Source organism: Oncorhynchus mykiss, chromosome 11, assembly GCF_013265735.2.
Source record: "Oncorhynchus mykiss isolate Arlee chromosome 11, USDA_OmykA_1.1, whole genome shotgun sequence".
Classification (NCBI taxonomy): Eukaryota; Metazoa; Chordata; class Actinopteri; order Salmoniformes; family Salmonidae; genus Oncorhynchus; species Oncorhynchus mykiss.
The window spans coordinates 81,805,775-81,823,560 of NC_048575.1; the positions used below are offsets into that span (position 1 = coordinate 81,805,775).

The 17,786-nt window shown below is 40.4% G+C and overlaps 1 long non-coding RNA gene across 1 annotated transcript; it reads right to left on the bottom strand.

The window, feature by feature from the left end:
• Positions 1–4,640: 4,640 nt before the first annotated feature.
• Positions 4,641–5,339, bottom strand: LOC118937459. The gene is made up of 2 exons (XR_005034809.1): positions 5,184–5,339; positions 4,641–5,065 (listed from the first exon to the last, which is right to left on the bottom strand). It is a non-coding gene; the product is annotated as an uncharacterized LOC118937459 (long non-coding RNA).
• Between the last annotated feature and the right edge of the window lie 12,447 nt (positions 5,340–17,786).

Here is a 17,786-nt window from a genome sequence, read left to right on the forward strand (position 1 = left end):
CAACTTGAATTGTTGCATTTGGTTGTGTTGTAGTCGTCCGGTAGCTAGCTAGCTAAAAATCGGTCCTCTCCTAAATTAGCCATGGATGGAGACAGGGATTTGGACGTGTGGTTTTACTTCATTCTTCGTACTGGCCAATGATTATAATCCAACCATTCTTTCAGACATTGTTGTGCCCCTAACCTGAGAGGATGGAAGTTCATTATGTAGCTAGATGTAGAAGGCTAATGTTAACTAGATAACGTTTGCCCACAAATGGAACTTAGGCTAGCGCGCAAGCATTTTAGCCAGGTAGCCTAGAACAACTCAAAGGCAAAGGGTGTACTGTATGACAGAGTGATAGACCGTTTCGTCAACATGAAAGAAAGGAGGATGGCATTGACGTTTCTCTACAAGTAGGGTCAGCATGTTATTTCAACTTGCACCCACACACAGAAATCAGAACCATGGACAGCCACATCATATTTAGCTTACGTTGCTTGGATTACATTGTTTTTTGGTAGCTTTTAGACTAAGCACAGAGGTGATTTGATGATGTTGAAATGTTGAAGTTGAAACGTTGCTGGGACAGTCGAGGAAGCTTGCGATGGAAGTAGAAATAACATGCTGACCCTACTTGTAGAGAAAAGCCAATGCCGTCCTCCTCTCTTTCATGTTGACGAAACGGTCTATCACTCTGTCCTGGCAACTTGCGGTAACTCTCCGTGGTTCTAAATCAATAGATGTTAAGCAGTCTGAAAATGTAGGAAATATGAATTTTCTCTACCATGCTGTAGGGTCAGCATGTTATTTCAACTTGCACGCACACACAGAAATCAGAACTATGGAGAGCCACATCATATTTAGCTTACGTTTAGCTTTTTAGTTGACACTGTATTAGACTAGAGGTGATTTGATGATGATGCAATATATTCCACCGGTTTTGTGACGAAACAAATGTGTGGTTAAATTTATTCTGCCACCATATCTTCTTATTGTCTCTGTGTTTAGGCCTATATATATATATATATATATATATATATATATATATATATCACATATATCACATTGCAAAAAAAGTATTTAGTCAGCCACCAATTGTGCAAGTTCTCCCACTTAAAAAGATGAGAGAGGCCTGTAATTTTCATCATAGGTACACTTCAATTCATAAAATCACATTGTAGGATTTTTTATGAATTTATTTGCAAATTATGGTGGAAAAAAAATATTTTTCTTTTTCCTTTTGGAAAGTGTCTCAGTACTTTCAGGACAATCTCAGGCTTACTCCCAAATCACACCACAGTCCCTATATAGTGCCCTTTTGACCTGGGCCAATATATAATTATATAAGGAATAGGATGTGATTTGGAAAACATCCTTAATCTGGAATATTTTGCCTGCTGTCTGCTGGGGTTTATTTAGAGCAGTAATAGATACCGTAACAAGCTCTTAACTACCTCAGCTACCTCTTGTTCTCTCCTGCTGTGCTGGTAATGGTTTTAAAGAGCCTTCCTCATTGTCCTGGCTGTATACCGGATTTATTCCTCATTATCCTGGCTGTATACCGGATTTATTCCTCATTGTCCTGGCTCTATACCAGCTTTATTCCTCATTGTTCTGGCTTTATAACAGCTTTATTCCTCATTGTCCTGGCTGTATACCAGCTTTATTCCTCATTGTCCTGGCTGTATACCAGCTTTATTCCTCATTGTCCTGGCTGTATACCAGCTTTATTCCTCATTGTCCTGGCTGTATACCAGCTTTATTCCTCATTGTCCTGGCTGTATACCAGCTTTATTCCTCATTGTCCTGGCTGTATACCAGCTTTATTCCTCATTGTCCTGGCTGTATACCGGATTTATTCCTCATTGTCCTGGCTCTATACCAGCCTTATTCCTCATTGTCCTGGCTCTATACCAGATTTATTCCTCATTATCCTGGCTGTATACCAGCTTTATTCCTCATTGTCCTGGCTCTATACCAGCTTTATTCCTCATTGTCCTGGCTGTATAACAGCTTTATTCCTCATTGTCCTGGCTCTATACCAGCTTTATTCCTCATTGTCCTGGCTGTATAACAGCTTTATTCCTCATTGTCCTGGCTGTATACAGGCTTTATTCCTCATTGTCCTGGCTGTATACCAGATTTATTCCTCATTGTCCTGGCTGTATACCAGCTTTATTCCTCATTGTCCTGGCTCTATACCAGCTTTATTCCTCATTGTCCTGGCTGTATACCAGCTTTATTCCTCATTGTCCTGGCTCTATACCAGCTTTATTCCTCATTGTCCTGGCTGTATAACAGCTTTATTCCTCATTGTCCTGGCTGTATAACAGCTTTATTCCTCATTGTCCTGGCTGTATACCAGCTTTATTCCTCATTGTCCTGGCTCTATACCAGCTTTATTCCTCATTGTCCTGGCTCTATACCAGCTTTATTCCTCATTGTCCTGGCTGTATAACAGCTTTATTCCTCATTGTCCTGGCTGTATACCAGCTTTATTCCTCATTGTCCTGGCTGTATAACAGCTTTATTCCTCATTGTCCTGGCTCTATACCGGCTTTATTCCTCATTGTCCTGGCTCTATAACAGCTTTATTCCTCATTGTCCTGGCTCTATACCAGCTTTATTCCTCATTGTCCTGGCTGTATAACAGCTTTATTCCTCATTGTCCTGGCTGTATACATGCTTTATTCCTCATTGTGCTGGCTCTATACAGGCTTTATTCCTCATTGTCCTGGCTGTATACCAGCTTTATTCCTCATTTTCCTGGCTGTATACCGGCTTTATTCCTCATTGTCCTGGCTCTATACCAGCTTTATTCCTCATTGTCCTGGCTGTATAACAACTTTATTTCTCATTGTCCTGGCTCTATACCAGCTTTATTCCTCATTGTCCTGGCTCTATACCAGATTTATTCCTCATTGTCCTGGCTCTATACCGGCTTTATTCCTCATTGTCCTGGCTGTATAACAGCTTTATTCCTCATTGTCCTGGCTGTATAACAGCTTTATTCCTCATTGTCCTGGCTGTATAACAGCTTTATTCCTCATTGTCCTGGCTCTATACCAGCTTTATTCCTCATTGTCCTGGCTCTATTCACGCTTTATTCCTCATTGTCCTGGCTGTATACATGCTTTATTCCTCATTGTGCTGGCTCTATACCAGCTTTATTCCTTATTGTCCTGGCTCTATACCAGCTTTATTCCTCATTGTCCTGGCTCTACACCAGCTTCATTCCTCATTGTCCTAGCTCTATACCAGATTTATTCCTCATTGTCCGGGCTGTATACCAGCTTTATTCCTCATTGTCCTGGCTCTATGCCAGCTTTATTCCTCATTGTCCTGGCTCTATACCAGATTTATTCCTCATTGTCCTGGTTGTATACCAGCTTTATTCCTCATTGTCCTGGTTGTATACCAGCTTTATTCCTCATTGTCCTGGCTGTATACCAGCTTTATTCCTCATTGTCCTGGCTCTATACACGCTTTATTCCTCAATGTCCTGGCTCTATACCAGCTTTATTCCTCATTGTCCTGGCTCTATACACGCTTTATTCCTCATTGTCCTGGCTCTATACACGCTTTATTCCTCATTGTCCTGGCTCTATACAGGCTTTATTCCTCATTGTCCTGGCTCTATACCAGCTTTATTCCTCATTGTCCTGGCTCAATACTGGATTTATTCCTCATTCTCCTGGCTCTATAAGTTAGTAAATAATAAGAGTTTAAATAATGTTGCATGTTACCAAACTGGTCGACTAAAAGGGACATCGGTATGCAAGTTCCTATTTTCCTTTAGCGTGTCACCAAACTATAGCACGTAGTATTCTCCTGTCATTCTAACCTATATTCCTTTAGCGTGTCACCAAACTATAGCACGTAGTATTCTCCTGTCATTCTAACCTATATTCCTTTAGCATGTCACCAAACTATAGCACGTAGTATTCTCCTGTCATTCTAACCTATATTCCTTTAGCGTGTCAGCAAACTATAGCACGTAGTATTCTCCTGTCATTCTAACCTATATTCCTTTAGCGTGTCACCAAACTATAGCACGTAGTATTCTCCTGTCATTCTAACCTATATTCCTTTAGCATGTCACCAAACTATAGCACGTAGTATTCTCCTGTCATTCTAACCTATATTCCTTTAGCGTGTCACCAAACTATAGCACGTAGTATTCTCCTGTCATTCTAACCTATATTCCTTTAGCATGTCACCAAACTATAGCACGTAGTATTCTCCTCTCATTCTAACCTATATTCCTTTAGCATGTCACCAAACTATAGCACGTAGTATTCTCCTCTCATTCTAACCTATATTCCTTTAGCGTGTCACCAAACTATAGCACGTAGTATTCTCCTGTCATTCTAACCTATATTCCTTTAGCGTGTCACCAAACTATAGCACGTAGTATTCTCCTCTCATTCTAACCTATATTCCTTTAGCGTGTCACCAAACTATAGCACGTAGTATTCTCCTGTCATTCTAACCTATATTCCTTTAGCGTGTCACCAAACTATAGCACGTAGTATTCTCCTGTCATTCTAACCTATATTCCTTTAGCGTGTCACCAAACTATAGCACGTAGTATTCTCCTGTCATTCTAACCTATATTCCTTTAGCATGTCACCAAACTATAGCACGTAGTATTCTCCTGTCATTCTAACCTATATTCCTTTAGCGTGTCACCAAACTATAGCACGTAGTATTCTCCTGTCATTCTAACCTATATTCCTTTAGCGTGTCACCAAACTATAGCACGTAGTATTCTCCTGTCATTCTAACCTATATTCCTTTAGCGTGTCACCAAACTATAGCACGTAGTATTCTCCTGTCATTCTAACCTTTATTCCTTTAGCGTGTCACCAAACTATAGCACGTAGTATTCTCCTGTCATTCTAACCTATATTCCTTTAGCGTGTCACCAAACTATAGCACGTAGTATTCTCCTGTCATTCTAACCTTTATTCCTTTAGCGTGTCACCAAACTATAGCACGTAGTATTCTCCTGTCATTCTAACCTATATTCCTTTAGCGTGTCACCAAACTATAGCACGTAGTATTCTCCTGTCATTCTAACCTATATTCCTTTAGCGTGTCACCAAACTATAGCACGTAGTATTCTCCTGTCATTCTAACCTATATTCCTTTAGCATGTCACCAAACTATAGCACGTAGTATTCTCCTCTCATTCTAACCTATTTTTCATTTCTCAGTGTTATTTTTATACCTCAGTACGAAAGCCCACCACAAGCCACATAATCCTAGCTAGTCTCCTCCATTGGAAATAGATGTACTAGACCTGTACAATGTGATCTGTAAATACACACAAATTGTCCGTTATTAGAGGAACAAAAAAATAAAAAATTAAAAAATTAAAAAATATGAAAAACATTTTTCTACTCCTCTCTGAAGATCTCCCGTTGAGTCGTTTAATCAATGCAGGTGTTTTTTTTAAGTGGAGCACCTTATCTGGTGACTTCAACATTAACCTTCCCTTAAACCATTACAGGCACTGTTAAATGTACCCCAGTCAATAATGCTAATTCACCCCCCCCCCCCCCCCCCCCTTGTATATAGCTGTAAAGAAATTGGTATTCATATTATGGTAAAGTGGTACGGACAGTCTTTATGACGAGCTATTAGAAGTTGGAAAAGTCAATATGCTGACTGAGATGTTTCACATTGCTATGAGTTATGTTGCCGGAATGGAATTCTTGGCACTAATTTTAGCAGAAGGTCACCCAGCTTCTCGTGGTCAATGCTTTTCGAGGACGTTGATATTGAAGTGATGGGGACACCCCCCCCCCCCCCCCCCCCCATGTTGCGCCTATAACCCTAGCCTGTAATTTTATCCTGGTGGAAAATAAAATAACAAATGGTGTTCATAAGTGAAAATTGCTTCCCTGATGATTTCAAGCAGTCCATAGAGGGGGTTCCCCTGGGGTCAGTGTTAATGCCCCTCTCAGGGAAAGAATGGGCCCGCTTTCTGCTCTTTGATCTGCTTAAAGTGATGAAGGATGCTGAAAATCATTATCAGTCTTCGAGAAGGGGAGAAAATTGAGTTATAATCTCCATATTAGGCCAACATTACTGCAGAGTAGCCAAGAAAGCTTTTTATGGGATGTCTTATCCAGACCATTTAAAAGGCACATGATACTGTTTAATAAGCTGCAATATATAACCCGACCAAATTCACTTAGAAACGCCCGTTATAGATCTGTCATTCTCATCGAAAGCAAGTCTAAGAAGCAGTAGATCTCTTCTAAATGCGCTATTTCTGCGCTTCCCGTTCTTGTGTTTTGTTTTTGCATGTTTTACTTTAGGCTTTCTACACCAGTTTCAAAACAGCTGAAAATACATTATTTTGGGTTTATGGAAAATATATTTTACAGCAGTTTTAGATGGTACAATAACTCTCTACACTATACTTGCTTGTTTTTTGTCACATAAACACAATTTTTTTTTTTAGCAACCAGGAAATGGCAGAGCAATTTCCGCTTGTTGCATCTTTAAAGCTAGCGCACTATTATATTCCGTTGTTTTCTCCTTAGCAACAACTAACTTCCCAGGATGCATATGTGAAAATGGTATGTAACTTACATACACATTGCATACACTTTATACAGTTCACAGCAGTATGTGTTCAAATAAGTGGATTCGACTTTTGCAGCCACAGCCGTTGCTGACAGGTGTATAAATTCGAGCACGTAGCCATGCAATCGCCATAGACAAACATTGGCAGTAGAATGGTCTGACTGAAGAGTTCTGTGATGTTCAATGTGGCACCGTTATAGGATGCAACCTTTCCAACAAGTCAGTTCATCAAATGTCTGCCCTGCTATAGCTACCCCGGTCAACTGTAAGTGCTGTTATCGTGAAGTGGAAACGTCTAGGAGCAACAACGGCTCAGCCGTGAAGTGGTAGGCCACACAAGTTCACAGAACGGGACCGGCGAGTGCTGAAGAGCGTAGTGCGTACAAATCGTCTGTCCTCGGTTACAACGCTCACTACCGAGTTCCAATGTCAGCACAAGAACTGTTCATCATGAAATGGGTTTCCAGCCGCACCAAAGCCTAAGATCACCATGCTCAATGCCAAGTGTCGGCTGGAGTGGTGTAAAGCTCGCCGCCATTGGACTCTGGAGCAGTGGAAATGCATTCTCTGGAGTGATGAATCACACTTCACCATCTGGCAGTCCGACAAACGAATCTGGGTTTGGCGGATATCAGAAAAACGCTACCTGCCCCAATGCATAGTGCCAACTGTAAAGTTTGGTGGAGGAACAATAATGTTCTCTGACTGTTTTTCATGGTTCGGGCTCCTTAGTTCCAGTGAAGGGAAATCTTAACGCTACAGAATAAAATTACATTCTAGATGATTCTGTGCTTCCAACTTTGTGGAAACAGTTTGGAGAAGGCACTTTCCTGTTTCAGCAAGACAATGCCCCTGTGCACAATGCGAGGTCCATACAGAAATGGTTTGTCAAGATCAGTGTGGAGGAACTTGACTGCCCTGTATAGAGCCCTGACCTCAACCCCATCGAACACCTTTGGGATGAACTGGAAAACTGACTGCTAGCCAGGCCTGATCACCCAACGTCAGTGCCCGACCTCAATGATACTCTTGTGGCTGAATGGAAGCAAGTCCCTGCAGGAATGTTCCAACATCTAGTGGAAAGTCTTCCCAGTAGAGTGGAGGCTGTTATAGCAGCAATGTTCCAACATCTAGTGGAAAGTCTTCCCAGAAGAGTGGAGGCTGTTATAGCAGCAATGTTCCTACATCTAGTGGAAAGCCTTCCCAGAAGAGTGGAGGCTGTTATAGCAGCAATGTTCCTACATCTAGTGGAAAGCCTTCCCAGAAGAGTGGAGGCTGTTATAGCAGCAATGTTCCAACATCTAGTGGAAAGCCTTCCCAGAAGAGTAGAGGCTGTTATAGCAGCAAAGGGCGGGACCAACTCCAAAATAATGCCCATTGATTTTTTAAAGGAGATGTTGGACGAGCAGGTGTTCACATACTTTTGGTCGTGTGGTGTGTATAATGCGCAGTAAGTAAACATATATTTCTGTCATCAGTGTTCTGTACTTTCCAGGTGCATTCCTGTGGAATGAAACGAAGGACTTGAGACTAAACATTCAACGGGGTTTAATTTATTCTGTCTACAGGGAAAAATTGACAGGATCTGAAAATAGCCACACACCTACAGAGTGATTCATCTGTCAAGCAACCAGTTAATTAAGTGGAGTGTTGTTTCCTGTCTGAGTTATATATCCAGGTTTCACACGGCAACAGCTTGACGTGTTTATTTATTTACGTTTGTAATTCCGTATTTCTTTTGTTTTTTGTTGTGTATTTGTATTTATAAGGAAACAGTGTTATTTCCACAGGTGTTTAATCAATGTTTGTTTTCTTTATTGGCTCATTTTTTTTGTTGCATTTCATAGATTGTTTATAGTGTTGTTTTGGTTTGTTTGTTTAGAAATTGAAGTATTATAGATATACATTTGAATATTGTATTTTTGTACGCATTGTCAAGCTTTCAAGTTGTTAGAACAATAAACGTTACTGTCTTCTAACTCCTTGAAGAGAGTATTAAAACCGCTGTGGTCCTCTGAGGAAACCCCACAGTTCTTGACTTCATGTGGTCCTCTGAGAAAACCCCACAGTTCTTGACTTCATGTGGTCCTCTGAGAAAACCCACAGTTCTTGACTTCATGTGGTCCTCTGAGAAAACCCACAGTTCTTGACTTCATGTGGTCCTCTGAGAAAACCCACAGTTCTTGACCCTCTGTGGTCCTCTGAGACGACCCACATTTACACCCCACCCCCTCCCGTCAGTCACATCGATGTCCTGCCGAAGGTCCTTGAAATTGCTCGCTAGTCTAAGGGTGGTTAAGAGGGCCGAATGTAGGAGATGTTGTTGTATACTCTTGGTGTATACTTTGTATCAGTTCATCTGGCATTCTTCAGTGCTCCCTTAAGTAGGAGACATTGCTCAAAGTTGTCGAAACAGGCTCCAGTCTGATACATTCAATGTAACCTACAATACGTAACAATTCTTCTTTATGCATGAGAAATATATTTTTTTTTATGTAGAGAAGGTAACTGCTTTTATCCCTGTCAGGTTCTCATTTTGGCACAAATCAAGTTCTCCGGCTTCTCCGTGGTACGGTTCAAGGGAGTTCTCTCAAAGCCGGTCACTGGGAATTTAAAGCCCAATTACCATGTCAGACAGTGGAGAAGAAATTGCTTTCACTAGACTGAGGGCTCTGTGACAGGTGCATTGTGGGAGAATTGATTCTTACCGAGGGGGTAAGTGAATAGTCATTCTGCGTCTGTTTCTTATGACACCAGGCTGGGTGCAACCTGATTTGTAAGCACAGATTTGAATCAGTACAGCTTAGTGACTGTGTGTGCTCAACCTAATACACAGGAGTCCTCCCAAAATGACACCCTTTTCACATATGGGCCCTGGTCAAAAGTAGCGCAGTTTAAACGGAATAGGATGCAATTTGGGAGGCGCATACATGCTCTCCAACAGAGCTCCAGATTAGCTGAGAGGGGATAGGAACCTCCACTTCACAGGTCAAGAGCTAATGTGAAGGGCTCCTTCTCAAAAAGTTTCCAAATCAGTCGAGACTCAGGGGGGGGGGGGGCTCATCACAACAAATGTTGAGCAGCAAAAGAAAAGTTATAGAAAGTGGATATTGTTTTTTTTCTATTTTCCTGTGCGAATGCTAAAAAGGATGGAAGAGAGGAAGGGAAGAGGTGAGTACAAAACTAGCCTTGTCTGTTTGTCTGGACTGGATGGTAGGACACGTTAGATTGTCTGGACTGGATGGTAGGACACGTTAGATTGTCTGGACTGGATGGTAGGACACGTTAGATTAATGTCTGGACTGGACGGTAGGACACTTTAGATTAATGTAGGACTGGACGGTAGGTTACATTAGATTAATGTAGGACTGGACTGTAGGATACATTAGATTAATGTCTGGACTGGACTGTAGGACACTTTAGATTAATGTAGGTCTGGACGGTAGGACACGTTAGATTAATGTCTGGACTGGACTGTAGGATACGTTAGATTGTCTGGACTGGATGGTAGGACACGTTAGATTGTCTGGACTGGATGGTAGGACACGTTAGATTGACTGGACTGGATGGTAGGACACGTTAGATTGTATGGACTGGATGGTAGGACACGTCAGATTAATGTAGGACTGGACGGTAGGATACATTAGATTAATGTAGGACTGGACGGTAGGATACATTAGATTAATGTAGGACTGGACGGTAGGACACGTTAGATTAATGTCTGGACTGGAATGCCTGTCGATCGTGAAGAGGAAAGTACATGGAGAGAAAGATCAATAGAATACCTGCTGAATCCATTAGCTTGATTAAAAAGGGTTAGAGGGGGAGAGAGAGAAAGAGCCTTTCTCCATACTCCACCTTATCATCCTCTACACCATGCAGCTTTATTCCTGCATACAAGGATAAGAGCTCTGCCTTTCTGGTATGGAGAGACAGAGAGAGACAGAGAGAGAGAGACAGATAGAGACAGAGAGAGAGAGAGAGAGAGTGAGAGAGAGAGAGAGAGAGAGAGAAAGACAGACAGAGAGAGAGAGAGAGAGAGAGAGGGAGAGAGAGAGAGAGAGACAGACAGAGATATAGAGAGGGAGAGAGAGAGAGAGAGACAGACATTGATATAGAGGGAGAGAGAGAGAGAGAGACATACAGAGATATAGAGAGGGAGAGAGAGAGAGAGAGAGACAGACATAGATATAGAGAGGGAGAGAGAGAGAGACAGACAGATATAGAAAGGGAGAGAGAGAGAGAGAGAGGGAGAGGGAGACAGAGAGAGACAGACAGAGATATAGAGAGGGAGAAAGGGAAAGAAAGAGAACAACAGTAACAAAGAGATGGAGAGAGAAAAGTTACAGAGAGAGGGTGAGAGAGACAGACCGCTGGCTGCGAACTTGGGGCAACCTATCCCAGAGCCTAGCCCAAACTTTAGCCCAAAACCCATCCAGGGAGAGGCTGAAGTAAGCTACTTACAAGGTTGTCAGGTAATCCAGCTGACACTTGGCAAGTAGCCTCTCTAATTGGGCTATCAATGGCACGGTGCTTGGCGTTGCTGCTAATCACCCTATACAAGAGCCTCATGGCTCAGGTCTGGCCATGTCTTGCGGTCTGCAGCTGGGCGGAGCTGCATTCAGGAAAACAGTGACTGATGTCCTAACAGACTGGTGTGAATGATATCACACGGCGGTAGAAGTAGGGGAGTGGCACTAAGAGAGCAGCACGCCCTCCTGACTTGGCTCACAACTAGGCTCGAACCCAGGACCTCTGCCTTGCTAGTGCACGTGACCGACCTCCTGATTTGGCTCACAACGAGGCTCGAACCCAGGACCTCTGCCTTGCTAGTGCACGTGACCGCCCTCCTGATTTGGCTCACACCGAGGCTCGAACCCAGGACCTCTGCCTTGCTAGTGCACGTTACTGCCCTCCTGATTTGGCTCACACCGAGGCTCGGACCCAGGACCTCTGCCTTGCTAGTGCACGTGACCGCCCTCCTGATTTGGCTCACACCGAGGCTCGAACCCAGGACCTCTGCCTTGCTAGTGCACGTGACCGCCCTCCTGATTTGGCTCACACCGAGGCTCGGACCCAGGACCTCTGCCTTGCTAGTGCACGTGACCGCCCTCCTGATTTGGCTCACACCGAGGCTCGAACCCAGGACCTCTGCCTTGCTAGTGCACGTGACCGCCCTCCTGATTTGGCTCACACCGAGGCTCGGACCCAGGACCTCTGCCTTGCTAGTGCACGTGACCGCCCTCCTGATTTGGCTTACACCGAGGCTCGAACCCAGGACCTCTGCCTTGCTAGTGCACGTGATCGCCCTCCTCAAGCGTCTTAACAGCCGTAGGTGCCACTGGAAAAGCTGTTAGCTGGTGCAACACTTCAGTCTGAGGAGAAGGTTTCACACATCCCCCCGTGTGCTACATTCACCCCTCAAAATGTACTCAACTTGCGTACCCAGCGTTGTGCTGAGCTGTACTTGCGTACCCAGCATTGTGCTGAGATGTAGATGTAGTCAGCTGGCGTTCCCAGCGTTGTGTTGAACTGTACTTGTGTTCCCAGCATTGTGCTGAGCTGTACTTGTGTTCCCAGCGTTGTGCTGAGCTGTACTTGTGTTCCCAGCATTGTGCTGAGCTGTACTTGTGTTCCCAGCGTTGTGCTGAGCTGTACTTGTGTTCCCAGCGTTGTGCTGAGCTGTACTTGTGTTCCCAGCACTGTGATGAGCTGTACTTGTGTTCCCAGCGTTGTGCTGAGCTGTACTTGCGTTCCCAGCATTGTGCTGAGCTGTACTTGTGTTCCCAGCATTGTGCTGAGCTGTACTTGTGTTCCCTGCGTTGTGCTGAGCTGTACTTGTGTTCCCAGCGTTGTGCTGAGCTGTACTTGTGTTCCCAGCGTTGTGCTGAGCTGTACTTGTGTTCCCAGCACTGTGATGAGCTGTACTTGTGTTCCCAGCGTTGTGCTGAGCTGTACTTGCGTTCCCAGCATTGTGCTGAGCTGTACTTGTGTTCCCAGCATTGTGCTGAGCTGTACTTGTGTTCCCAGCGTTGTGCTGAGCTGTACTTGTGTTCCCAGCGTTGTGCTGAGCTGTACTTGTGTTCCCAGCGTTGTGCTGAGCTGTACTTGCGTTCCCAGCGTTGTGCTGAGCTGTACTTGCGTTTCCAGCGTTGTGTTGAGCTTTACTTGTGTTCCCAGCGTTGTGCTGAGCTGTACTTGCATTCCCAGCGTTGTGCTGAGCTGTACTTGTGTTCCCAGCGTTGTGCTGAGCTGTACTTGCATTCCCAGCGTTGTGCTGAGATGTAGATGTAGTCAGCTGGCATTCCCAGCGTTGTGCTGAGCTGTACTTGCGTTCCCAGCGTTGTGCTGAGCTGTACTTGTGTTCCCAGCGTTGTGCTGAGCTGTACTTGCGTTCCCAGCGTTGTGCTGAGATGTAGATGTAGTCAGCTTGCGTTCCCAGCGTTGTGCTGAGATGTAGATGTAGTCAGCTGGCGTTCCCATCGTTGTGCTGAGATGTAGATGTAGTCAGCTGGCGTTCCCAGCGTTGTGCTGAGATGTAGATGTAGTCAGCTGGCGTTCCCAGCGTTGTGCTGAGATGTAGATGTAGTCAGCTGGCGTTCCCAGCGTTGTGCTGAGCTGTACTTGCGTTCCCAGCGTTGTGCTGAGATGTAGATGTAGTCAGCTGGCGTTCCCAGCGTTGTGCTGAGATGTAGATGTAGTCAGCTGGCGTTCCCAGCGTTGTGCTGAGATGTAGATGTAGTCAGCTGGCGTTCCCAGCGTTGTGCTGAGCTGTAGATGTTGCTCTGCTTGCTTAGCGAGTAACACTTCTTCCTGATTTGGCTCACACCGAGGCTCTCTGCCTTGCTAGCACACTTAAATCACCCTCCTGAAGCGTCTTACCAGTCGGGGGCCAATGCAAAAAAAGCTAGCTTTTCATAGGCGCAAGTGATGACACCCTCAGGCAGCGAAGTACCTTTCACACATCCCCCATGTGCTAGACTAGGAAAGAGAGAAAGTAATGCTGCATGTTGCTAACAAGGGCTTTCAAACCAAGGGGGGTATTAAAGGGTTATGAACTTAGTATTGGAAGATAATCAGCCACTCTTGGTATTGTAGAACAGGTAGCAAGATTAGCTCAATATCATCTCAACTCACATGTAACATACTGGAAAATATATAAAGTATATCGCGCACAACTGGAGATGCAATGTGTTGTTCTCTCTGAATTACTTTTTTTATTTTAAAGATGAGAATGTATGTTGTTGTGTGTGTGTGTGTGTGTGTGTGTGTGTTGTTGTGTGTGTGTGTGTGTGTGTGTGTGTGTGTGTGTGTGTGTGTTGTTGTGTGTGTGTGTGTGTGTGTGTGTGTGTGTGTGTGTTGTTGTGTGTGTGTGTGTGTGTGTGTGTGTGTGTGTGTGTGTGTGTGTGTGTGTGTGTGTGTGTGTGTGTGTGTGTGTGTGTGTGTGTGTGTGCGTGCGTGCGTGCGTGCGTGCGTGCGTGCGTGCGTGTGTGTGTGTTGTTGTATTTTCAGTGTCACTTTACAGTAGATGATTGTGCAGAAGTGTGTGTGTGTGTGTGTTTTGGCTCTATTCTCCAAATGTTTGGATTTGAAATCAAACAGGTACTCGGAAGTTAAAGTGTAGTCTTAGCATTAATTTGAGGGAATCAGGAAGTTTGAGGGAATCAGGAAGTTGTAAGTATCAATTTGATGTTCATGAACATTTGTCAGGATTTGATTCGGTCGGTATACCTGATTTGGTCGGGCTGCATGTAGCTAAGCCTTACCCTAACCTTTTTCCTATCCTTAAACCCAATTAGACTAACCTGCCACATGAATTCATCTAACCTAGCACGTTAATTCACCTAACCTAGCACGTTAATTAATCTAACCTAGCACGTTAATTAATCTAACCTATCACGTTAATTAATCTAACCTAGCACGTTAATTAATCTAACCTAGCACGTTAATTCATCTAACCTAGCACGTTAATTCATCTGACCTAGCATGTTAATTCATCTAACCTAGCACGTTAATTCATCTAACCTAGCACGTTAATTCATCTAACCTAGCACGTTAATTCATCTAACCTAGCACGTTAATTCATCTGACCTAGCATGTTCATTCATCTAACCTAGCACGTTAAGTAATCTAACCTAGCGCGTTAATTCATCTAACCTAGCACGTTAATTCATCTGACCTAGCACGTTAATTAATCTAACCTAGCACGTTAATTCATCTGACCTAGCACGTTAAGTAATCTAACCTAGCACGTTAATTCATCTGACCTAGCACGTTAAGTAATCTAACCTAGCACGTTAATTCATCTAACCTAGCACGTTAATTCACCTAACCTAGCACGTTAATTCATCTAACCTTGTAAGTTAATTCACCTAACCTAGCACATTAATTCACCTAACCTAGCACGTTAATTCATCTAACCTTGCAAGTTAATTCACCTAACCTAGCACATTAATTCACCTAACCTAGCACGTCAATTCATCTAACCTAGCACGTTAATTCACCTAACCTAGCACGTTAATTCACCTAACCTAGCACGTTAATTCATCTAACCTAGCACGTTAATTCACCTAACCTAGCACGTTAATTCATCTAACCTAGCACGTTAGTTCACCTAACCTAGCATGTTAATTCATCTAACCTAGCACGTTAATTCACCTAACCTAGCACATTAATTCACCTAACCTAGCACGTTTATTCATCTAACTTAGCACGTTAATTCATCTAACCTAGCATGTTAATTCATCTAACCTAGCACGTTAATTCACCCAACCTAGCACATTAATTCACCTAATCTGCTACGTTAATTATCCTGTCATGCCAATTTAGATATCCTAACCTGTAATTCACCTAACATGCCACATGCCTAACATGCAACGACAGAACCATTGCTAACAGTGAAGCCTGACCAAGTCAGGTAGTGGCTGAATGGCTGAAGAGTTGCAACATTTGCCTACTACTAACGCTGCAGACATCAATACTGGGTGATTTGAAAAGCCATCGATAATCAATAATATAATAATTATTTTAGCAAAAATGTTTATTTTAAATTTACAACCTGTATAAGCTATGAGAATAGAAAGGTTCAAGTCGTTTGTGAAGCATCACAGCACAGTTTAAAAATATATGGCAAAGATAAATCCAAAAATGGGTGATGTTGAGAGATAGATGGGAGAGGTTGAATGGAGCTGAAGGTTGGGACTAATAACAAGATAAAACATGTAGAACATACGGGGTCTGTAAAATGTATATAGGTTCAGAAACTTTTGTGAAATAGCACAGTTACAAATAGAAATCAAACTGGATGGACATCAGAAACAGAGGAAGGACTAAAAAAAACAAGAGAGAACTATTGTAAAATATACTGTGTCTGTAGAGTGTGTATAAGATGTATAAATTGAAGGTAGAATTGAAGAAGCCTACGTTTTTATTAGTTTACTCCAATTGGGGGATTGTAGGGTTTGGGGAATAATAATAAAGGTATATTTTTTTTAAAGTATGTATGTCTATATAGGTATGTGTATGTATATATGTGTACATGTATGCATGTGTGTATGGATATATATATTTACCCCAAAAATATATGGGGGATTGGAAATGATGCAGTCAATTACATTGATGGGAACCAATATTCTTTCCGCAATATTTAGCTGATACCCCTTTAATAATTAAATACATTTTAAAAAGTCAGGTAGCCTGACCTCATTGGATCGTCACACGTTATCAGCTAATGAATCATCTTGTGTGGATTTTTTCCCCCCACTGATTTTCTATCGCATCCTCCTCAGGGTAACTGTCGACTTGCATAATTAAAGACCGGATTTTCAAATAGAGATGAAAAGTGCATAGAGGTCATTTGTACGTCATATTTATATCTATATTATATATTATATTATATCTATATTATTTCTATATTATATTATATCTATATTATATTATTTCTATATTATATTATATCTATATTATATTATTTCTATATTATATTATATCTATATTATATTATTTCTATATTATATTATATCTACATTATGTATTATATTATATCTATATTATATTATTTCTATATTATATTATATCTACATTATATATTATATTATATCTATATTATATTATTTCTATATTATATTATATCTACATTATGTATTATATTATATCTATATTATATTATTTCTATATTATATTATATCTATATTATATTATTTCTATATTATATTATATCTACATTATATATTATATTATATCTATATTATTTCTATATTATATCTATATTATATTATTTCTATATTATATTATATCTACATTATGTATTATATTATATCTATATTATATTATTTCTATATTATATTATATCTACATTATATATTATATTATATCTATATTATATTTATATTATATCTATATTATATTATTTCTATATTATATTATATCTACATTATGTATTATATTATATCTATATTATATTATATCTATATTATATTATATCTACATTATATATTATATTATATCTATATTATATTATTTCTATATTATATTATATCTACATTATGTATTATATTATATCTATATTATATTATTTCTATATTATATTATATCTACATTATATATTATATTATATCTATATTATATTTATATTATATCTATATTATATTATTTCTATATTATATTATATCTACATTATGTATTATATTATATCTATATTATATTATTTCTATATTATATTATATCTATATTATATTATTTCTATATTATATTATATCTACATTATATATTATATTATATCTACATTATATATTATATTATTTCTATATTATATCTATATTATATTTATATTATATTATATCTATATTATATTAATTCAATATTATATTCATATTTTATCTATATTATATTTATATTATATTTTCTATTCTATTATATCTATATTATATATATTATATTATATTTATATTATATGATATCTATATTATATTTATATATATTATATCTACATCATATTATTTCTATATTATATTTATATGATATTATATCTATATTATATATTATATTATATAGGACTTCCTGAGCTCACAAAGGGAAACAATGCATTATATATTATATTTATATGATATTATATCTATATTATATTTATATATATTATATTATATCTATATTATATCTATATTATATTTATATGATATTATATCTATATTATATATATTATATTA